We start from the raw sequence: 25,258 nt of genomic DNA, 5'->3' as shown, positions 1-25,258 counted from the left end.
CCCTAGATACATATTTATAGTCCAAGGGACTTTCTAATTTGGACGTACACCTAACCGTGTACGGGTTAAACTCTATCTTTTAATTCTAAACTAAGATGCAATCTACTATAATATACAAATACACGGGCAATCTAGCCCAAACTCTTCGTGCAAGGCCGATTCAGAAACACCTTAATGTGCATACCCTTCAAGTCCATCTCCATCGCGGCCCATCTCCTGATTTGGTCAAAATCTGGTGATAACACATGCCCCCCTGGTTTTGGTAATGATAATTTCAAAACCACTCCGTTTTTCCTTTGAAGGGTCATGTCGTGGCAGAGCAGAACCGTCGCAGTATCCTTCATCATGATGCCTTGTCTTCCCAACCTCTCTGCACGATTTGACAGTTTTGGCACCACGTCCTCGGAAACCACCGCAACATTAAATCTCCACTATATCTCCTTTTATTTAACCGCATCGAACAGTTCACCTCTTCATCCCCCTGCTCCGAACTAACATCGGAAAACCCTCCTTCACCCCATGGATTCCTCCTCCTCCTCCACAGCCTCCTCAGGGCTTTCCTGCGTATCCTCTCCCCTTCGAGAGTCGACGCCAGAGTGGGGCACGCAGGCGGCGTACGACATCTTTGCCCCATCGTGGTGGGACGCGGAGGATCATGCTTCTTCCGTCTGGTCCGAGGACGACAAGTCTTTGACCGACGGAGAAGACGACTTCCAGTTCCTCGTCGACGGGGAACTGGAGGCGGAGAGCGAGGATGATGCGTTCTCCTGGGACGACTTCACCACCTCCGACGAAGAGGAGGAAGAGGAGAGCGACACCTCCTCCGACGAGTCGCCGGCGAAACGCATCTGCTTCGAATCGGACGCCGACGACGACGACGAAGACGAGGACGAGGAGGAGTACGGGGCCCCTGCCGGAGGCTACAGCAGCAGCGACGAGGAGCCCGCCAGCATCAGCGCCGACGGTGCCGACGAGGGCAGCGACGGCCCTTAGGCTAGGATTAGTAGCATAAGACTAGTAGTAGCAATCGGCTCTTTTGTTCTTCCTCTTTTGAGCAATCGGCTCTTCTCTGTAAAAACCCCCTTATCAATGAAGAAAGTGTTTTTATGCCAAATTTGCTTCCTTATCAATTTTGCCGATTGTCAACACGAGTTAACGCGCAAAAAGCCGATGGCAGCACATCGGCATTTACCACGGAGTGTTTGCCGATTGTCAATGCGAGTCAACGCGCAAAGAGCCGATGGCAATACGTCGGTCTTTATCACAAAACGCGAGCAAGGGCAACCCAGTTGCCTATTCAAACGGTAACCTGCAACCTTTGCCTACAAGAGCAAACTCAGATCCCCAAATCGCCGCTCGCACAGATCCAACTTCCAGCCACACAGCTCTCAGATCCCAATCGCGCAGACTCCTCCGCGGCGAATCCAATGGCGGAATCGTTCAACGCCAACACTGCGGTCTCTGGCTTGAAGGTAATCCCCAACCGTTCCTCACCATCCGAGTATATTGTTGGAGTTATCAGCAAACACCTGAATTAATGTCTTATTCCGTCATTAATTTTTAGGTATCAGATATTCTGCTGTCGCATCCTTCCCTTCCGAATTCTCTTTGTCTTGGCCCTCGTTCCACCGAGAGTCCTGCTCATCTGATTTCATGCGAGGCCAATAGGATTCCCTTTGTGAACCAGAACTTAGATCCATCTTCTTGGGCCGATTGCTTACGAGCCTGGCCTAATCCTCCTGAGGATTGGGTTTCCTGGTATAATAGGATAGCCAAGACTCACCAATCCACCTGGGAAACTACGGGAATAGCCGATGCCTTAGCCTTATCACTGTCTCCACTTGAAAAACATGAAAACCTTTTGAAAACCATCGGCTACTTTTGGTCTGATGCTTTGAATTGTTTCATGTTTGGTCATGGTCCCATGACCCCAACCCTGCTAGACGTGGCCATGATCACTGGTCTAGATATTGCATCCCCGAGCCCCTCTGCCTTTATGCTGCCAAAGGTTCCTTTCCAGCTTTCCTCCAAAAAGGACTGCACAAACTGGGGTGCTTATCTTCGACGCCACATGAAAAACAAAGGCCCTATAACAGAGAAAGAACACACGGCCTTCTTAAACTTCTGGTTGGAGCACTTCATATTTTGTGGCCCTTCCCTTGCTCCCACCAAGAATTACCTCTCCTTGGCCTATGAACTTGCCAGGGGCACCCAACTCGGCATTGGCAAACTGTTCCTTGGAGAGGTCTATCGATATCTCCAGCTGATGTCTGTCAAACTGTTTTCCCAAAAGACAGTTAAAACAGGAGGTCCTTGGTGGTTTATTCAATTATGGGCCCAGCTATACTTCCAGAACCACATCCCAAACTTCCCTCGTCTGGCCACTCGCACCTTTCCAGATGCCACTGGGAAGCAAATCCGATGCACTAGCTACGGCCAAGCTTTGTACAGCCTCCCAGGCAGTAAGCTGATCCCCCAGGAAGCCTCAAAATGGTTCAGCATCTTCTTCCATGGCCTGGACAATCCTCTCTTCTTTCCTTACACGGAGTCTGAGCATTTCGAGAATCCAGTCTCCTTCAGGTTAGACAGCTTTGCCGATGACACCATCACCCGGCAATTATACTCCATCATGATTCGTCCCTGTTTTCTTCCGGTGGGCATGAGCACCTCCAACAGGATCATCAAACCTGGTTATGAGTCCTATCAGCCGGTCGTAGCAGCTCGGCAGCTTGGTCTTGAGCAGGTGTCTCCCCATTTCTTTCTCCACTTCTTAACAGAAAGCAGGGCTGACTTGCCCGATGTCCTCACGAGTCAGAGGTGTTACTCTTTCTTTGATGCTCTAGTCATCCCAATTCCTCACAACCTCTCTTTCACCTCATCAACGGATGATTTCGAGGCCTGGTGGGCAATGTGGAAGACTCATGCCTTCCGGAGAGCCCTAGGACCATTGCTGAAACAACTTGATGCTGAATATGATATCCCTGCAGAACAGGTACCACTACTCATAATTTTGCCTTGAAGTGGCTTACCGCGGTTTCCTTCTTTTTTACAACCCTGCTCTGTTTTCTTGCAGCAACAAGATGGTCCAGAGCCTGTACATGATGACGGCTCCCCTTTCACACTCCACCCACCAGCTCCAGTGTTCCTCTTCTGCAAAAACTCACCGTCCCTGAAGAAGGTCGTGACGGCTCCCAAGAGCGGAGTATCTTCTAGGCCAGCTGCCCCCCGAGCCTCAGCGAGAACAACAGTGAGGAAAGTAGCTGCCAGGAAGACCTTGAAGCGCCAAACCTCCTCTCCAGCCCAAGAAATTTTGCACGTAAGCTAATCCAATGCCTTGGCTGGTTTCGTCCATTCTTCTAGGCTTTTGTAACATGTTCGTATTTCTTTCACAGACCTCTACTGAAGAAATCTCCAGCGAGGATACACAGTCCAGTCGAAGGGACTCAAGCTCAGGCACCTCCGGGGAAAACACCACGCCGAGCCAGCCAGACTCGCCACCGTCGGCTTCCAGGAAAAGGTCAGCTCCCGAACCTGCTTCTTCCCAGGCTTCACCAAAAGTAGGACAGGGTGGTCTACGCACAAAGAGCCGATGCATCAAGAGAGCTCGCAAGATGCCACAAACTTCTTCATCAGACCAGGAGATTTCGAATGTAATTGCTCTCTACATTCTCCTTGACTCATATTTTGTGCTGAACTATTGCTGCTCCCATCGGCTAACCATTCCCTTTTCAGACTGATGACACCTCTAGTGGGGAAGTCAAGGAGGTAGTGATGCCATCCACCACCCTGGACCTAGCAACCTCCAAAAGCGGAGCCGACAAGGCTGCGACATTGGCCACACCCTCAGCAGAAACACAAGTGCCGATCGCCTCTTCATCAGCTGCCCCTATGGTCTTAGGAGAGGTATACTTCCTTCCCTTAGTTCTTCCTTGCTTTTTCGCTGTGTACTGATGTTGTTCTTGTTGTTTCTCAGGGTTATGACCTCTCACGCTTGCTAACGTTCGATCCTGAATTCATCGAACCAGCTGCCTCTAAAGCAAGTGAAGAGTCAGGACCCAGCGCTACCCATGGTCAACTCCAACAGCTCAAGGCCTTGCTCTCCTCCTCAATCAAAACATTGGTTGAAGACACCGAGGGAATAAAGAGCATTCTTGAAGACATCCAGCCTCATCTCCCGGTGACATTGCAGGTGAAGCTCTGGCCAGTTGTGACTCTATCTGCTTACAAGTCAAGGGTGACATTGGCTCGTCAGAGAATCGGCTTACGCCACGCCCAACTTCCATTGAAAGCCGATATTGCAGACAAGTGTCAACGGCTTAATGAGAAAAAGGCAGCTTTGGACGCAAAGATTGACACTTCTGTCAGTACCGCTGAACTGGAGGTCTTGCGAAAGGAGTTGGAGGATCTTGAAGAAAGGGTTCGGGTAACCAAACAGCTCATCCAGGATAAGGAAGCTCTCATTGCTCGCTCCCATGAAGAAGCAGAAGGCCTCAAAGCTGAGCTGAAGACCGATTTGGCCGAAATCCGCGCCTTGAACAAGCAGCTGGTGACGGGCCAAGATGAAGATGACGAGGCTGAGATCGCCGAGGTAGACCGTGTTCGTGCTACCGCACTCCGTGCCCTTGAGGCATTCCTTCAGTAGAGCTCCTCCATGTAACGATAACTGTTCCACTGAGCTTGTACCTCTGTCTGTAACAGCTTGTACCTCTTGAGTCGATGGCTGTGCATCGGCTTTTTCTTGTTCTTAAGTCGATGTCCGAGCATCGGCTGTACTTAAAATTTTTCTATTTTCGATTTTTTACTGGCCGATCGATTTCATGAATCGGCTCTTCCTGGGTACAAACTTCGTGGCCTCGTACCTTCCCCGTGTGTATGCCCCCCGAGCCGAATCTTTCATGTAATTGAAGATATCGGCTGTCCAGCCATCTATAAGCTCTGTCTGTATTCCCCATTACGTGACATGCTTGAGGTAAGATCCTTGCTTCTTATTTTTTGGGGGCCGATCGCAGGGATCGGCCTTGCCACGTACGTCCATAGACTTGGATCTTGCTACTCTGTCAGGCCGGTGGATAAGACCAGCCTCACCCCGTTTTTTGAAGCTTCAATGCACTCACAGCCGTCCAAATTGATTCCAGAGAGCGGCTCTTGGTCGTCTGCATCCCAAATATTCATGCCAGCTAATGAGATCTCGATCGAGTCATCTGCATGAACAACCTCCACTTCATCTCCATCCCATTGTATGATGCACTGATGCATTGTGGATGGAATGCAGCAGTTAGCGTGGATCCAATCTCTCCCTAGCAGGACCGCGTAAGTGCTTTTGCTGTCGATGATGAAGAATGCCGTAGGGATGGTTTTTCGGCCGACGGTTAAGTCTACGTTCAGAACACCCTTGGCTTCTGACGCTTGGCCATTGAAATTGCTTAGTGTGACGTTGGTCCTGATCAGATCTTCATTGGAATGTCCCAAACGTCGTAACATGGAATACGGCATTATATTGACTGCTGCTCCCGTGTCAACCAGCATCTTGCTGATAGGCTGTCCATTGATGTAACCTCTCAGGAATAGGGCTTTCAAATGCCTGTAGCTTCTCTCTCGTGGCTTCTCAAAGATGACTGGCCGTGGACCGCAGTCAAACTGTGCCACTGATACTTCCTCGTCTTTTGGAGCACAAAACTCTGACGGGAGAATAAACACCATGTTTGTATCAGCCGATGCCTCTGCATCGGCTTTTGTCTGCTTGGGGCGCCACACTTTCTTTGGTGGGCGAGTCTCCATCTCCAATGTTTGCTGAATTTTTACGGCCAGATCGGGCCGTGCTTTCCTCAACGGGTACAGGTACTGCGCCTCGGCTTCCTCCAAGTTACGTAGCCGCTGCACTCTTCGCTTTTGGGAGTGGCTGAGTCCATCAGGACACCACCTTGGCCGGTGATATCTATCTTCTTCTTCATCTGACTCCTCGAAATCTTAATCTCGAGATGACTCAGCTCGTCTGCTCTGAGGTGGGAGAGGTCCTAGACGCTTGAACACTGAAACTTCATTTGTTCCCTTCCTCTGCTGTCTACATTCTGGGCAGTTCTCGATTGTAGGCAATCGGCTCATTCCTGAGTCCCAGCAGTGTTTAAAGAAAGGACAGTTCCAATGCTTATCCAGGTCTTCCTGCTCTCTCGGTCTCCCTCTTGCGTGACGCTCATACCCTTCATTGTCTCTATCATATCGACGGTATTTCCTGTCATCTGCATCAGACCGACGATATCTTTCATCGTCTACATCGTAGCGCCGACGTCGGTCATACTGCCGCTCGTATTTGTTAAGGAGGTGCGCGGAGAGTGGTCGTTGATACCGCACGCTTCTCACCTCTTCCTCAGTCAGGTACCGTCTGTCATCATACTGGGGCCGGTTGCGTGGATCGGCCTCCGCTTTATCTTTGCCACGGGAGTGACTGCTTCCTGCTTTATCCTTGCCATGGCGGTCCACAAGCCCTGCCATGTTGATATCAAAAGAGAAACCTGGCTCGTATCTTATGCAGTGACTGAGATCCACCATTTGACGCCAGGAAACGGATGTGTGTCAACTTTCATGGCAAACTGACCGAAGAGTAATCGGCCTTGTTCTATCGCCATTTGAATCTGTCCGCGCAGTACTTTGCAGTCGTTGGTGACGTGGGTGAACGTGTGATGCCATTTGCAGTATGGTCTCCCGTTCACCTCTTGTAACGTAGGGATTTTGTGGCCTTCGGGTAACTTCAGCTGTTTTTCCTTCAGCAGCAAATCAAAAATCTGCTCCCTTTTGCTTAAATCAAAGTCAAACCCTTTTGCAGGCCTTGGTTGTTTCACCCATTTGCATGACACGGGTACTGCCCCCCGAGTCCACTCAGCCACGGCGACTTCCTGATCTTCTGCAGAATCTTCATCTTCTTCCGTCTCGACCAGGGCGACGCGCTTGAACTTGTCCTGGTACAATTCTGGGTGGCGCTGTTCATACGATGTCAATTTCGGAACCATATGCGCCAGTGAATTGTAGTCTGCTTGGAAAGTTAGATCCTTGAGCGGCGCTGAAAGGCCTGCTATTGCCAGATCGACTGCTTCCTTCTCAGATAAACGAACCGAATAACATCGGTTCCTGACAGTCCTGAAACGCTGAATGTATTCAGACACCGTCTCTCCTCGCCTTTGCCGCACCTGAGTCAGATCGGCAATGCCAGCTTCAGTAGCTTCTGAATGATATTGTATGTGAAACTGCTCTTCCAGCTGCTTCCATGTTCGAACCGAATCTGGTGGCAACGAGGTGTACCACCCAAAGGCTGGACCCGTGAGAGATTGTGAAAAGAACCTCACACGTAGCTGGTCTGAAGCTGAGACCATGCCCAACTGTGCCAAATATCGGCTCACGTGCTCAATTGAGCTAGACCCTTCCGATCCACTGAATTTTGTGAAGTCAGGGAGCCGATACTTAGGCGGTAGTGGGATCAGGTCATACTCGTTGGGATACGGCTTGGAATAGCCGATCATTCTCTTCTTTGGCAGGATACCGAACTGGTCTCTCAAGATTGCAGTAATCTGATCCACCGTAGGAGCTGCAGAGGTTGAGCTTTCATGACTTGTTCCGGTGGCATATTTAGCTAGCCACGCTTGTTTCTCAGCATCTGCTCCAGAACTCCCTCCTGCTCCGGCAATCCCTCCTGCTGTAATTGTATGCGCCCAATTGTTGCAGTCCGGCACGTATGTGCACACGTATCCATGTGGGATCTCCTTGGGCGGCTCATACAGGAGTTGGTAATCGCCAGGATCACCTCCAACCTTGTAGACGACGTACGCCGGTGAACCCTGTTGCTGTGGAGCTGCCAATGTGAATGGCAGCGGTGGCCTAGGGTAGAACGGTATTTCTCCCTGGTGCGTTCCTAGAGCAGGTCCCGACGGAGAATACTGATGCTTCATGATTTCTTGAACTACACGAAGCGCAACACGCTCAAGAGTGTTCACCAGGCTCTCAGAATGCCGGTGCAGAGAATGAGCCACGGCATAGTTAATTTCCTGGCGCAGGGCTCTGGTACGTTCCTCCGAAGGGAGAGATAGATCTAGTCCCTCAAACACGCCTTCGGGTTGGAATCCTTTGAACCTAATGCCGTGCGAACGGGTACTCTCAAAAGAGCCGATGAGATCGGCTTCGAAGATGGCCTTGAGCTCCTCATATTTCTTCTTGTGCTCAGCAGGCAAATCTTCGTACTTGATCGGTTCGTCCGCCATCTTGGATGCAGGTGTTGACGTGGTTGCTGTAGAAAGTGTCCCACCGGGCGTGCCAGAATGTGTTGCCTGCCAAAACCCACCGGCGAGCAGTGGTTAAGCAACACGAAGAGCCGGGAGGCTGCCAAGACTGCTGGGTGGGCCCTGGTCCCTCGACGTCGTCCCGCAATGTTCCGGCACACGTCCTAGCGGTTGCAAGGGTGTGCCACCTGACCTATACCTGGTCAGGAAGGTGTTGGATTGCTTCGATTAGTCTCCTGCATGGTAGACACGTAAACATTAAATACGAGCCCGATCGGCTCTCAGGTTGCCCTGTGGATCGGCTCAAAGAGCCGATCGCCCCATGGTTCACGTCGGGTTAACGATGACATGGGGATCCTGCTTGATCAATATAAAGTTAAACCAATCTACGACAGTTTAGGGTTTTCACCGCATGACCGGAACATCCTACGCGTAGTTGAGCCTAATAGACACGAAAGATGATGGAAAACTAACCCTAAAAGAGGCCTAAAAACCAACATTAAGTCAATTCCCGGAACATCCCTCTTAGGACTAACAAACCATACCTTACGCACTACCGGATCGTTCAACCCGTTTGCAAGGCCTAACCAGACGGATATTAAACCAATCCTTGAAGAATCAAGGAGCAACTATAACAGATTGGATCTACTAAATAACGAACAAGCAAGGTGCTGCCCTTACACCTAGATAGGTATAAGGGCAGCTAGATATCGAGGGGAGGCATAGCTAAGCAAATATGTATAAGAAAAGCATTAATGCAAGCCCCGAAACACCTATGATAAATAGTGCTACTCGCCATCAACAATGCTTCAGCACGAGCAACACAAGATAACGAATAAACGTGTACTGCCTAGATCGCAAGATGCGATCTAGGCAGCATGATGCTTACCCAGAAGAAACCCTCGAAACAAGGGGTGGCGATGCGCCTGGTTTGTGTTTGTTGTGAACGTGATTGTCCTCCTTTCTCAATAATCCTAGATACATATTTATAGTCCAAGGGACTTTCTAATTTGGACGTACACCTAACCGTGTACGGGTTAAACTCTATCTTTTAATTCTAAACTAAGATGCAATCTACTATAATATACAAATACACGGGCAATCTAGCCCAAACTCTTCGTGCAAGGCCGATTCAGAAACACCTTAATGTGCATACCCTTCAAGTCCATCTCCATCGCGGCCCATCTCCTGATTTGGTCAAAATCTGGTGATAAAGGTGCCATGCAATATTGATAAAGACTTTCATTTGTTTATATTCCCCCGGTTCTAGAGAATAAGGAGTACTATAGTCAAACCATATAAAATTTGGACCAATATTTTGGGGAACATGTTATAAATCCATATGAATTTTACCAAGATGTTCGAAATATATTTCAAATCATCTTATGTTCAACCATGATTTTATAAAGTACTAGTATTGGCATCTACAATATCAAATCAATATCACTAGTAGCACTACAAGAAAAGTTCTGATAGACAACGTCCCAAACTAAGGGGCATTTTTCGTCGCCTATGGGCCTAACCCGACGATATGGGTTCTGTTGTCGAAACTGCGTCAGGCAAAGTCCAACGACGATTTTTTCGGTCCGTCGCGCTTGGGCGCCCTTCCGCCACGGAAAATCGGACCGTTGCGGAAGTGTTTCCGGGAGCCCGTTGACTGCTGACGTCATGCAAACTGACACGTGGCAGACGCCGTTAACTGGCAGTTAACGGCGTTAACCGGCTGAAACCCCGTGGTAGATGGTAGGCCCACACGAGGCCTGCCACGTCTTAAGCGGGCCGGGCCAGATGACATAGTTTGACCGGTCAACAATATAGCTGGGCTGGTCCATTAGTTACGTGGGCTGGGCCTAACCTCTAATGTTGACTGGTCAAAAGTTAAATGGGCCGGCCCATTTAACATGTGGGGTCCCCCTTACAGCAACTGGGCCGGCCCAAGAAGCAAGTGGGCCGGGCCAAAAACACAGGTGGGTCCCACTTTCCTGCTAAAAGGCCGGCCCATTTAGTGTGTGGGGTCCACCATATAGCAAGTGGGCCGGCCCAACAAGCTAGTGGGCCGGGCCAAAAACACATGGTGGGTCCCACTATCCTGTTAAAGGGCCGGCCCATTTAGTATGTGGGGTCCACCATATATCAAGTGGGCCGGCCCAACAAGATAGTGGGCCGGGCCAAAAACACAGGTGGGACCCACCTTCCTGTTAAAGGGCCGGCCCATTTAGTATGTGGGGTCCACAATATAGCAAGTGGGCTGGCCCACCAAGATAGTGGGCCGGGCCAAAAACACATGTGGGTCCCACATTCCTGTTAATGGGCCGGGCCATTTGTTATGTGGGGTCCACCATGTAGAAAGTGGGCCGGCCCAACAAGATAGTGGGCCGGGCCAAAAAACACAGGTGGGTCCCACCTTACTATTAAAGGGCCGGCCCATTTACCATGTGGGACCACCATATAGCAAGTGGGCTGGCCCAACAAGATAGTGGGCCGGGCCAAAAGCACAGGTGGGCCCCACTTTCCTGTTAAAAGGCCGGCCCAATTAGTATGCGGGGTCCACCATACTGCAAGTGGGCCGGCCCAACAAGATAGTGGGCCGGGCCAAAAACACAGGTGGGTCCCACTTTCCTCTTGAAGGGCCGGCCCGTTTAGTATGTGGGGTCCACCACAAAAGCAAATGGGCTGGCCCAACTAATTAGTGGGCCGGCCCAGTAGTGGGTGGGGTCCACCTTAAAGCAAGTGGGCCAGCCCAATTAGAGTGTGGGGTCCACCGTAACTCACATGGGCTGGCCCAAAGAAGTAAGTGGGCCGGCCCGTTTAGTTCTTGTTTATATGCCGGCATAATATGCGCTTTAGGATTTTGCGGGCGAGGCACATATGTGATTTCGATTAATTGGGCCGTTTAAGGGATGGGAATTCGTGATTTAGATGCGAGAATATTTACGCGGCATTGATTTACGTCGGATAGCCTCACTTACCACAAGCACCAAAGAAAAAATGCGCGAAAGAACTATAAAAACTAACTAAATATTACATCAGCTGCAAGGCATTGAAAAAATATTACAGAACCCAGAGAAATTGAATGGTAATTAAACCTAGCAATACAATGAAGCGATCCGGCAATCTTTTAAGTTGTCCATGCAGCACCTATATCTGAAACAAAGACATTACAAGTTAAGACAGCAACAATGGAAAGGCAAAGACACTACAATATTGTTTGCCAAAGAATTTGGAACTCATCATTTCGTCGTTATAACAAGATCATTGTAATGCGCACAATAAGCAAACAAAGAGTGCATGCCGCATACCAACAGCCAATATAACAGAGCATGTTAGAATGAAACAAAGAGACTTACTATTGTCGAGTCCCATGCAAACCAACATGTTCAGGGAGTACAAAATTGGCATGAACAACATAGTAGCAGGCTATAAATTTTGTAACAACGACTGAGCAAGATGAAGTTATGATGGCTACATCTACAGAGCAGGGAATGTAAACAAAAATAGAAGTTACGATGGCAAAAGCTAAAGAGGAGGGAATGTGAACCAACATGTGCCAAGTGCAATTACTTCATTTTGCCCGTGAACTAAATAATACTCCTGAACTTATAGTGAAGGGGATGCAAATCAAGATGTTTCGGGATATAAACTTGTAATGAGCAACACATAGAGGATAGTTAATCTTTGGAGCTTAGGATGGACCAGATACGAGAATATAGTGGGATCACCTGTGAACTTGTATAAGAGGGAATGCAAACCAATATGTTCAGCTTTCCATATGTGAGCGTCATGCCAAGTCAGAGAAACAAGTCAATAATGCAGCTTTTGAAGAACAAGATGGCACGCAAAATTATTATCTAGTAGTATATGACAAGTTTATTTGTACTACAGGCTAGATAGCAGAGTGATAGCATGCCAAACTAAGTCCTTACTTTGTTAGCTTACAATGAACTAGATACAAAACAATGGCATCACCTGTAGTACAGGGAATGCAAGCCAACATGTTCATGGAGTAAAAAATTGGCACAAACAACATAGTAGCAGGCCATAATTTTTGTAACAACGACTGAGCAAGATAAAGTTATGATGGCTAGATCTACAGAGCAGGGAATGTAAACCAAATATAGAAGTTACGATGCCAAAAGCTATAGAGCAGGGAATGCGAACCAACATGTGCAATTACTTAAAATTGGCCATGAACTAAATAATAGCAGGATGTTACTATAATACCTATAATTTTTGTAACAACGACTGAGCAAGATAGAAGTTATGATGGCTACATCTACAGAGCAGGAATGCAAACCAAAATGTTCAATCGCTTAAAGTTAGCAATGAAGTAGAAAATAGCAACGTGTTACGGTCATAGCTAGGAATGAACTAAAAGAGCTTCAGACAAACAAGAAACTGAACCCAGAACATGGCGCTAAAACAAGGGACTTACATTTGGAGAAGCACTAAGAGGGAGTCACGAGATCTTCACAGGGTTGATAGATCCGGTGATGAAGTACGCTACATGTGCTACTTGGGGTTGGAGAGACGGCCATTACACTTCATGGTTACTCATCTCATCTGCAAAAACGTAACGGCGCGTCGTTAGCACAAACAGGTTCCCCCAAGATTAAACAAGAACTTGCAGGCAAGCAATAGAAAAGCGACAGTAGAAGAGTTTAGATCATGCACTGCACCGGTGAAGCAGATCCGGTTCATGCACAGCGGTGTCGGTGAGCAAGATCCGATGCGGTGGACGACGGATCCGGCGAAGCGGCTCCGGCGGGGTGGACGATACCGCAGCTGAAGCGACTGCGGTAGACTCTTTGGATGAGCATATTGTTTTGAGGTTAGGCGGGGATTATACGGTACGGTTGATGAAGGCGTCGATGAAGCGGCTCCGGCGAGCAGCCGGATGACGAGGATCGCGAGGCCTCGGGTAGGCCAGGGAAGTCCGGCGGGGATGTTCGGTGCGGTGGTCGTGGAGGTGGGAGAGAGGGACTTGGGAAGTTCCGGTGGGTGGTACGAGGGAAATGAATTTTTTGGGAGGGTTTCCGGGCTAGGGAGGTGGTGATCCAAAAAATGACGGGCAGACCCCCCCACCAACCGACTTTGCTGCCATCTCCACAGGGGTAGAATGGGAATTTGGAAGCGTGTGAAATTTTTGTATTTTGTGGGCGGGAAGTTTTGCCGCTATGAGATTTTGAATTTGGCCACCGTCCAAGTATAATGATAAAAAATTGTGAGACCGTACTAGTACCTCTGTTCAAGGCCGAGTGCAAAATCAAATCATCATCACGTTGAAAATTTGTTACCAACTTACCATGATCATGATCTACCTCTGAAAATGGGCGCATCCACTAAAACTTGCAAAGTATAATGATACAAATTTGTGAGACCGTACTAGTACTTATGTTCAAGGTCGAGTGCAACATCAAATCATCATTATATTGAAAATTGTGTTACCATGATCATGATATTTCTCTGAATTTGGCGCAACCGCTAAATCTCGCAAAGGATAATGATAAAAAAAAGGTGAGATTGTACTAGTTCTTATGTTCAAGGCCGAGTACAAGATCAAATCATCATCACGTTGAAATTTGTTACAATGATCATGACATATCTCTAAAATTAGTGCATCCGCTAAATCTTGCACGTGGCGCATCTCGGTGCGGAGCAACAAGTCGGTGCTATCAAGGTTGAGGCGTCGGTAGCGTCATCGGGCTCTCATCTCTTGATAGATCTTCTACATGGCGCGGCGCACCACCCGCCGATAAGCGATCACATGTGAGACCGAGGTGGAGACGTCCCCGAGCATCCTCGGCGCGGCCGCCCTTCTACGAGCGGCGTCGACTCAAGGTATGAATCCATGTGGTGTCTTAGATTTATTGTTCTTCTCTTATGATTATTTTGAGCCGAACATGTGTGCTCTTTCTCTGAATATATTGCTTGAAAAGCTTACCAAGTTACTTAAATTCACTTTGTTCTTAATCTTGCGAGCTAATATTGTTATTTTTAATGAACGGTGGTGTGCGCAAGCAGAGTTATTTGTGGATGTGTTGAGCTGTTAGGCATAAGTCGAAATCCTCATCTAAACGAGGCCTCAGATTAACACATAAAAAAGGTGTTCAATCTCGCCCACAATACCCTCTTCTTTCCTCTCCCTTTATTTGAACTTGTTTTTGATACAAGGAAAGTGGCACGTGTAATGTGAGTAAAACCCTCTTAGCCAAAATCATCTACGAGCAAGATTTTCTATATTGTAGATGCCCCAATTGACTCTCATCCCCAAAGTAGTTTTTTTATGTCAGTATAGACTTCTTTACTGGATGTATACTATCGTACATGGCATGCATTTGCCTAATGAGCAACATTGTATTGCTATTCTAGCCAACTTTGATCGATATGTCAAGCTTCATGCACGAGATGCCATGTTTAATTTACTCCCTCGCTCTGATCCATATTTCTTGATGTGAAATGAATGTGAATCGGAGGGAGTACTTTTCTTAGATAGTACTATATCATTTCAAAAAAAAGTACTACTACATCACAAATGCATCAAAAGAGTACTACATCACAAGACCACCACGGTTGTACTAGTAGAGTTTAATGCTGAACTTCCAAAGGGATTAAGATTACACATATGAACTTTAAACATGACCAGGAGCATGAGGGCCAGCAGCAGGGCGTTGACGTGGAGCAAGCTAGGCAAGACGTAATTCTGGAGGAAGAGGCCATATGATGCGTACTTGGCCTTGGTTGCAGGGCGGTGTTTCCCCCTATGTACTTAGGCCTACACCCATCGCATGTTGGATCAGGCTGTGGATGTCCTTCTAGAGAAATTTGCCACATAATGGGCAAAATAGCTCCCCGCGTATGCATAAACGAATTTCACCACCCTTCAGCCGCTTGAGAACATAGCGGCTTTTCCGGTCCCTGCGCACCTTGTTGTTGTCCATGTCATCAGAATACTCCTATGAATTATTAAGTACTACATAATCAAGTTTTTATGACAGATCGAATAAATACTCCACTAACATAATCAAACCTTAGAAACCCTAAAATTAAATGTGTAGAACAAGTAAATGGCAGAAGAAATCGTAATAAATCATGAGAAACCCTATGAACAACCATGAACATTAGCCACAACAATTGCAAGTCCACTAAGTATGAACACATAAATTGATTATATGACTACATGGCAGATTAGTCGAAATTAAACTAGAATCTGATCTTACGAATCGTAGAATCAATTACATCTACAAGAACAAGGTAGGATATCAAATCAATCAAGAACCAGGCTCGTGCAAACCATGTGAACAACAATATGACACAAAGAGGGTTGGGACAGTTTCGGTAAAAGAGAAGTACCTCCTCGTCATCACCCTCAACATCCTCCTGGAACTGAACGTTTGGGCCGAAATCATCGAAGGGGTCGAGGTTCGCGTCCAGCATCGGGCCTAGGAAGACCTCGCCGTGGTGGCACACGCAACGCCGTGCACATCTTCGGCGGGATAAACAATGTTGGTATCCACCTTACGCTCGACGGCCGGGACGCCCGTTTCGACCGAGGTCGAAGAACCAGACAAGCAGAGGAGACGAGCGGCATGGGTGCCCGGTGAAGCCTCACCCGTCGTGACGGCCAGGATGCCCATTTCGACCGAGGTTGAAGAATCCGACAAGCAGAGGAGACGAGCGGCTTGGGTGCCCGGTGAAGCCTCACCCACCACGACGGCCACTACCGTAGAGGCATCCTCTGCGTGGGCGGTCGCCTATTGCTCCGCCTCGTATGCAATACCTATCTTCATGCTGTTGTGGTTGGAAACGGGAAAGTCGATGCCTCAGAGGTGCGGTGAGTGGATGGGGGTTTTCACAGTGTGGGGGAGGCAAGTTGGGGGAGTGGAGAGGACGAGCTCGCGAGAGATGATGAGGCCGATTATGTTATAGCCTCCGACCCCCTGTATCCAGTAGTGGACGCGTGAAGTCATGCATGTACTCGACTTTCCACTTTCTGGGAGACGTGTACGAAACTTTTTTTTTGGACCATTTAACTTCATGTGGGACTCATGTATACCAATACTTCCAAACGTCATAAGTAATTCAAAATCATTCAGAATAATATGAGACCTTAACATTTTATTTTTTGTGTCAGATATTGTCTATGAAAAATAACATCCTTCAAAAAATAAATCGCCTATGCCAATCCGATCATGCCCGTCTACTCCAACTAGCTTCCTCGAGTAATTTGTCACCTTACATTCTTAAAATGAACCAAAATTTGGCACAGGGGTGCATCATCACATGGAAAATGATGTTACCATTCTGTCTTCCCATTTTTTTTTTGAATTTTTCAAAATTGTCATGCCCTAACGGAAAAAATGTACTCCTTCTAAGAAGCATGTATCAGAATGGCATTACCAAAACCTAGGGGTGGGGTGGGGGGAGGGGGGCACATGATGGTGTGATGATACATCACATTTGGACCACACAACACCATTTGGACCAACCAAAAAAAAACACCCTACACAAACCCTGGTCAAAACTAGTTTGACCAATATTACAAAAGTTGTACGGAGTACATAATTCAGAAACCGTCAGAAATATACGAAGCATTCACGAGTCCCCAAAGTCAGTGACTTTGAGTCACTTACAACTGTGGTCCACATATCAGTCACCCAAAGTCATGGCAAAGTCAGCTTGGCAAAGTCACCGACAGACAAAGCAAACGATGAGCAGAGACAACTCCGTAGCACCGAAAAGACATCTCACAGAAAAGGCTAGTACTACCTTTTCTTCCCGGATAAGCAAAAATAGCTAATCGGTACTGACGAAATGCACCAGGTCCGCAATGTACTCCAGCTATAAGTGAAGCATGCCTACCACTGAAGAGGAAATTCAAGATTCCACCAGATCCCCATATCACTCTTTTGCATAAAACACAGAGATATCTTTTGCACAATTCACCACTTGTTGGTCTAATCTATCGCAGCTTCCATCAGTTGGTCATCCAATTAACGATTTAACGGATTAGAAAAATAAGCGGTGGAATTAGAAGTACTAGTAGCGAAATGTGCAAAATATACCGCCCTTCCCGAGGGGGTTTGTCGAAGAGGGCCGGATGACAATGTCCCGGGTGCATCCAGAACGAGAGGGGTAGTTTCTAATACATGTAAGAAATTATTTTACAAAAAGGTACATATTAAGTAGTACAACTATTAGTACAGTACTACTATTTCGAGGGAAAATGCCATGTCGTGCGACCTCTAATCAATGAGTAGAAGTTGTAGGTGCGCCTAACATGCATTGCTGAAAGCTGGTTCCGCTGGAATTTGAGCTCAGCCGGGGCGGATTATGCGAAGTACGCCCGACGTCACTCATGTATCCCACCAAACTGCTCACTTCTTTCAATGTCTCTTCTCTTTCACTGCAGTTCTCCAACATCAGGTGCATCAACTTATCTTGTGCCTTCTGCCTCTCGAGAAGGGCAAGGATGGCGATGTCAGCATATTCAAGGTTCAACTTTTGGAGCTGTACTTTATCCTGAAGAAGGATTTTGTACTCTATATCAGACTTGTCTCTGTCGAGGCACACAGTCTTGAGTATGCTGCTGGCTTTCTCCGCTGATGCTTTCGCTTAATCAGCTCGTTCTTCAACATATCGCGCTCATTTCGAAGGCTGCAAATGAGCTCCACAAGAGTTTTCGAATTCTTCTTCTTGGCAGCCAAATCGTCTCGGAGGCGATCACACTCTAAGCTGAGCTCCTCGTTTTTTTCCATCAAGATGGCGACAGTGGTGTCGATAGTCGGCGCCGCTTCCTTCAGGGCGAAATCATCGGTAGCAAGTAAGCGCAAAGGAAGAAGAAGAAGAAGAAGAAGAAGAAGAAGATAACTACACAGTGCTTGGTGCTACCTCATTTCGCCGGGGTAGGGCCGGGTTGAAATCATCGGACGACGATGATTCATTGGTCGTGGAAGTTGGTGCAGTAGGGGCGTCGTTGGAACTTCCAACCCTTTAAGATGTATAACCATAGAGACTCTTAAAGAGCTTGAGCCCGGGCAAGAAGAAACGAAAGTACATGGCGAAGGAAACTAACCCGGTGAGCACAAAGACGGACGAGCGTTCGCGGCGGCGCGGCGGCGGCGACGGCGAGCCCACTTGGTTTCTGGAACCGTCTCTCGAAATTTCGAGCCGGCGTTTTTTATCCGCGTACTTGACCGCCGGCGACCTGAAGTTTGAACACATTAATTGCTGGAGGAGAGAGCGACGAAAGAAACGAAAGTACATGGCGAAGGAAACTAACCCGGTGAGCACAGCACGGACGCGTTTCGGCGGCGGCGGCGGCGACAGCGAGCCCACTTGGTTTCTGGAAGCGTCTCTCGAAATTTCGAGCCGGCGTTTTTTCTCCGCGTACTTGACCGCCGACGACCTGAATTTTGAAGACATTGCTGGAGGAGAGAGCGACGAACAAATGTTTGTTAGGTGGAGAGAGGAAGAAAGTGAATGGAACGAGAGAGTTTAGCGTTTTGCCCTTATAGTCATAGTCGCTAACCGTGACGCGGGAAGGTTGGTCGTCGGTGTTTAATGGTCTCCCGCGTGGAAACCGAGGCGGCCACGAGGCAGCGGCTGGCCACGCGGCGTCCAGTCGCCTACGCCGCCGTAAATAAGGGTAGTTGCCTACCACCACCAGGTGACATGCACCTTTTGCATGTCACCGTGTGACATGCGGCCTAAATTCAAATTTAAAACATTGCGAAAAAAATCATGCATCCGGTGACATGCCCATGGCATGCCACCGATGAAGAGTTCCGTGCCATGCACTCTGGCACTCTGCGCCGTCTTGGATCAGAAAATGAGCGAAGAACGAGGACGAGGCACTAGTTCAAATTTAGGATGAAGTTTAAGTTTTATTTTGGTTTAAATTAGATTAGAGGGAGTAGTACTCTTACTTTATTACTCGTACTTGTGTTAATGTAGTAGTATTATTATGGTGGTGTACTTGCGTTCGTGTACTGCTTGTTTCAGCTGTTTTGGTGAAGGAGACATGCATCACCTTTTTTGGTGATATATCTAGTCGTCATGTAGCCCTCTACCATGTACTATTTTTGCTATGAATATATGTGGTATTGATTGTCAAAAAAAAAACCCCAAGATCCTGAAAAACTGTTGGTCTATCCCGAGAAACGAGGAGGTTTAAGGAAACGAGGAGTCCAGCGCGTGCGGAAGGAGCTTTAATCGTGCGAGCATGCAGGGGCAAAATGAGGAAACTAGCGATTACTTTCTCTCCTGCCAGTCTTATACCTTAATAAATGGGCAAACTGAGCACGTTGTAGCTAATCCTTTTATTAATTAAACAGCTATATTAGTCAATAAGATTGCCTTATGTTTTTCCTCAGTTTTCGCCAAGCCCTTATTTGTAACCCTTGAAGGAGCTCAGACGGGAGGATTCCAGTTTAGTTGACCGTTCCGTGCTGACGTGTGGGGCTAGTAGAAAGGGACCGCGTGGGACAGGACGAGACCGCGTTTGGTTGTACGTGAGCAGGAGCTGGGTTCTGTCTCTCTCGGCGCGAATTGGCATTTTTAAGAGCACCTTTTCCCCCTCTGTCTCTTTGTCTTTATTAACCAAATTAGTATCAAATCTAGGGAAGCTTGCATTTCTGTCTTTCTTCAATTATTTGTGCCTTTTGGCCCTCGTTGTTTGCCCAATATGGCAGCAAATCTAGTACTCCCTCTGGTCCATATGTATGTAGTTAAATCTAGAAGCAAATCTCCAGGTAATGTACTCCGTACGACAAATTCGCGATAATAGTAAATCGAGAAAACAAAGTAGGGCCAACAAAATATACTCCAGTAGAATAGGATAGATAATAGGGATCCCTCCCTAGATAATAAGCTGCATACACAGCAGCCAACAGGTTCGAGGTTCTTCACAACACCATCATACTAACAACATAACAACAAGGGATCCCTAGCTAACAACAAAATAGAAGGCTGCTGCAGCGAAGAAGACACGTCCGGGACTCCGCCTACCCCATCTGCCTCCACTTGTTGCTCCCCTTGGGAGCCTTGGGCTTGAGCGGAGGCATGCGCCCGGTGGAGATCTCCACCCGCTGGATGCTGCGGAGGTGCATGCCGAGCGCCATGTGCTTGGCGCGGAAGGAGTGGGGGTTCACCGACGCGCCGACCTTGGGGTTGGTGTTGCCGATGTTCTCGGCATGCGTGAGGAGGCAGTTGAAGTCAGTGCGGCCGAGCCTCCTAGTGCAGAAGGGGCACCTGTAGACACCCTTGGCGAAGTAGGAGACGTGCGGCCGACTGCAGCCTCCGCAGCACTGGCGAGTCTTGACGTCATGGTGCTCGTCGTCGTTGCCGACGTCGCTGCCGAACGGCTGATCCATATCAAACGGGAACTATTAGTGAATGAGATGCAACGATGACTAACGTGCATGATAACAAAGTAAGGAAAAACAGAGCCAGCCTCAGTTAGAGTGGACACGATTATATGTCTACAGGATGGTGTTAGCGAACCATAGCTCATGCACAACAGATTTGTACACAGCAATGGTTCGCTGAACCCACTCTGTAAAAATTTGTGCCCAACGATTCATCATAGACAAAGAAACAGATTCCAGATCTGATTTTGAACAGATTCCAGAACATTTGCAAAATTAAACGGTTGATATCTTTTGATTCTGCATAAAATAAGCGATCGAGATCCCATAAATTAACTGATTGAGATCCCATTATTACTTGCATAAATTAACCGAACGGCCGAACTCCAAATCTTAAACGAAATCAAGAAGGGATCAAAGCAAAATGGAATAAAATCGATCGGCACAAATATTAACCCAATACTCAACCATCTACAGATCGGCACTAATAGTTACTAGGGAACCAGCAAAAATAGGGTTCAAAAAGGAATGGGCGAAGAAAAAAGGGAGCAAACCATAGTTACCTCGTTCCATGGGTCGTCCATGAAGGTGTCGTAGGGGTTCGGAGGCGAGATGTACGGCACCGGCTCATAGGGGTCCCATCCCGGCGGGATACGACCGCCACCGGCGGCGGCGACGGCCTTTGAGGGGACGACGTCGAAGAGGGAGGCGTCGCGCTTGGAGCCGACGGCGTCATGGACGATGGGATTCGCATTCTCCATTGCCATCTCGCCTGCAGAGAGGGAGAGGGTTTTTGCTTTGGAGAAGATGATGGGACGTGAGAGGCGGCGTTGCATGAGCGAGTGAGAGTGACAGAGATAGTGCGAGGAGGCGTCTATAAAGGCGAGGGGTGGTTAATGCGACCCGCGTCCTACGCGTCCACCATTTAACGTCTGCACGTCTTGGGCTTCTGCAACGCGACACGCGTCCACAATTGCACGTCTTCGACTTCTGCACCGCGACTCGCGTCAGTACCCGTCAACAATTGCACGTCTTCCACTTACGCACCGCAACACGCGTACTCGAGTCTAACCCTGGAAATTTAGATATACTCTCGAGTCTTATATCTGTAGCATTTTTTGTGTGCTCGGTTTTCCCCTTGAGTACTAATACGGCTAGTGCAATATACTCGCTTTTACCTCAAGTGCCTGGTCAACAGAGAGTCAACAAATGGGATTAACTAGTTAAATGAGTCAACAAATGGGATTATCAGTTCGTTTTCACGTGTTAAACTTGTCTAAATATTGGTCAAACCAAGGATTTGACCAAGATTCAAATGGGCAGAAAATTAAAAAAAAATCAGAAAAATGAAAAACCAAAGCACATAGTCTTCTTATGTCATATAGTAAGCATTAAAGGTGATAAACAAGGTCTACACATATTCAAACCATACAAATCATGTATCTACTCCCTAACCCCTAAACTCTGTCTTATGAAGTCAAGCATGAAGAGAAGTGGTTTTGGGTTTCAAACATGGAAATTTCAAAAACCTCCCAAAAACTTCATTTTAGAGTGACTAAGAAGGATACATGCTTCCCTTTTCATTTTCATGTTTTAAACTTGTTTAAATCTTGGTCAAACCTAGGATTTGACCAAGATTCAAATGGGCATTAAAATTTAAAAATCAGAAAAATGAAAAACCAAAGCACATAGTGTTCTTATGTCATATAGTAAGCATTAAAGTTGATAAACAAGGTCTAGACATATTCAAACCATACAAATTATGTATCTACCCCCTAACCCCTAAACTCTGTCTTATGAAGTCAAGCATGAAGAGAACTGGTTTTGGGTTTCAAACATGGAAATTTCAAAAACCTCCCAAAAAATTCATTTTAGAGTGACTAAGAAGGATACATGCTTCCCTGGTCATTTTCATGTTTTAAACTTGTTTAAATCTTGGTCAAACCTAGGATTTGACCAAGATTCGATGGGCATCAAAATTTAAAAAAATCAGAAAAATGAAAAACCAAAGCACATAGTTTTCTTATGCCATATAGTAAGCATTCAAGTTGATAAACAAGGTCTATACATATTTAAACCATACAAATCATGTATCTATAACCCTAAACCTTAAACTCTGTCTTATGAAGTCTAGCATGAAGAGAAGTCGTTTTGGGTTTCAAACATGGAAATTTCAAGAACATCCCAAAAGCTTCATTTTAGTGTGACTAAGAAGGATCAAGGCTTACCTTTTCATTTTCATGTTTTAAACTTGTTTAAATCCTGGTCAAATATAGGTTTGACCAAGATTCAAATGGGCATAAAATAAAAATATAGAAAAATGAAAAACCAAAGCACATAGTCTTCTTATGTCATATAGTAAGCATTGAAGTTGATAATGAAGGTCTAGTCTTATTCAAACTAGACAAGTCATGTATCTACCCGCTAACCCCTAAACTCTGTCTTATGAAGTCTAGCATGAAGAGAAGTCGTTTTGGGTTCAAACATGGAAATTTCAAGAACATCCCAAAAGCTTCATTTTAGTGTGACTAAGAAGGATCAAGGCTTACCTTTTCATTTTCATGTTTTAAACTTGTTTAAATCCTGGTTAAATATAGGATTTGACCAAGATTCAAATGGGCATAAAATAAAAAAAAATAGAAAAATGAAAAACGAAAGCACATAGTCTTCTTATGTCATATAGTAAGCATTAAAGTTGATAAACAAGGTCTAGACTTATTCAAACTAGACAAATCATGTATCTATCCGCAAACCCCTAAACTCTATCTTATGAAGTCAAGCATGAAGAGAAGTGCATGGTTTTGGGTTTCAAACATGGAAATTTCAAAAAACTCCCAAAAAATTCATTTTAGAGTGACTAAGAAGGATACATGCTTCCCTTTTCATTTTCATGTTATATACTTGTTCAAATCTTGGTCAAACCTAGGATTTTACCAAGATTCAAATGTGCATCAAAATTCCAAAAAAATAAAAAAATGAAAAAAACAAAGCACATAGTTTTCTTATGTCATATAGTAAGCATTAAAGTTGATAAACAAGGTCTAGACATATTCAAACAAGAAAAATCATGTGTCTACCCCCTAACCCTAAACTCTGTCTTATGTAGTCAAGCATGAAGAGAAGTGCTTTTGGGTTTCAAACATGGAAATTTCAAAAACCACCCAAAAGCTTTATTTTAGAGTGACTAAGAAGGATCCATGCTTATCTTTTCATTTTCATATTTTAAACTTGTTTAAATCATTGTCAAACCTAGGATTTGACCAAGATTCAAATGGGCATAAAATTAAAAAATCAGAAAATTGAAAAACTAAAGCACATAGTCTTCTTATGTCATATATATAGTAAGCATTTAAAAGATGATAAATAAGGTCAAGACAATTCAAATAATACAAATCATGTATCTACCCCTAACCCTAAACTCTATCTTATGAAGTCAAGCATGAAGAGAAGTGGTTTTTGGTTTCAAACACAAAAATTTCAAAAACCTCCCAAAAGCTTCATTTTAATTAGACTAACTTATTAATTATGAAGGATCCAGGATTAATTACCTTTTCATTGTCATGTTTTAAACTTGTTTAAATCTTGGTCAAACCTGGGATTTGACCAAGATTCGAATGGGCATAAAAATTAAGAAAAAAATCGTAAGAATGAAAAACCAAAGCACATAGCCTTCTTATGTCATATAGTAAGCATTCAAATTGATAAACAAGGTCTAGACATGTTCAAACCAGAAAAATCATGTATCTACCCCTAACCCTAAACTATGTCTTATGAAGTCAAGCATGCATGAAGAGAAGTGGTTTGGGTTTCAAACATGAAAATTTCAAAAACCTCCCAAAAGCTTCATTTTAGAGCGACTAATAAGGATCGATGCTTACCTTTTCATTTTCATGTTTTTACTTATTTGAATCTTGGTCAAATCCTAGGTTTGACCAAGATTTAAACAAGTTTAAAACATGAAAATGAAATGGGAAGTGTGTATCCTTCTTAGTCGATCTAAAATGAAGCTTTTGGGATGTTCTTGAAATTTCCATGTTTGAAACCCAAAACCACTTAAGACAGAGTTTTTGGTTAGGCGTAGATACATGATTTTTCTTGTTTGAATATGTCTAGACCTTGTTTATCAACTTGAATGTTTATGACATAAGAAGGCTATATATGTGCTTTGGTTTTCCATTTTTTTCATTTTTTCGAAGTTTTTATGCCCATTTAAATATTGGTCAAATCCTAGGTTTGACCAAGGTTTAATCAAGTTTAAAACATGACAATGAAAAGGTAAGCATGAATCCTTTCTCAGTCACTCTAAAATGAAGGTACTTGAAATTTTTATGTTTGAAACACAAAACCCCAGTTCTCTTCATATGTTTGACTTCATAAGACAAAGTTTAGGGTTAGGGGTAGATATGATACATGATATTTCTGGTTTGAATATGTCTAGACCTTGTTTATCAACTTGAATGCTTACTATATGACATAAGAAGGCTATATATGTGCTTTGGTTTTTATTTTTTTTATTTTTTTTGAATTTTACGCCCGTTTGAATCTTGGTCAAATCCTAGGTTTGACCAAGGTTAAAACAAGTTTAAAAAATGGCAATGAAAAGGTAAGCATGGATCCTTCTTAGTCACT

This window comes from Lolium perenne, chromosome 5 (genome assembly GCF_019359855.2).
Source record: "Lolium perenne isolate Kyuss_39 chromosome 5, Kyuss_2.0, whole genome shotgun sequence".
NCBI lineage: Eukaryota > Viridiplantae > Streptophyta > Magnoliopsida > Poales > Poaceae > Lolium > Lolium perenne.
The sequence above is the reverse complement of the archived record's forward strand: the minus strand, read 5'-3'. Positions refer to the sequence as shown.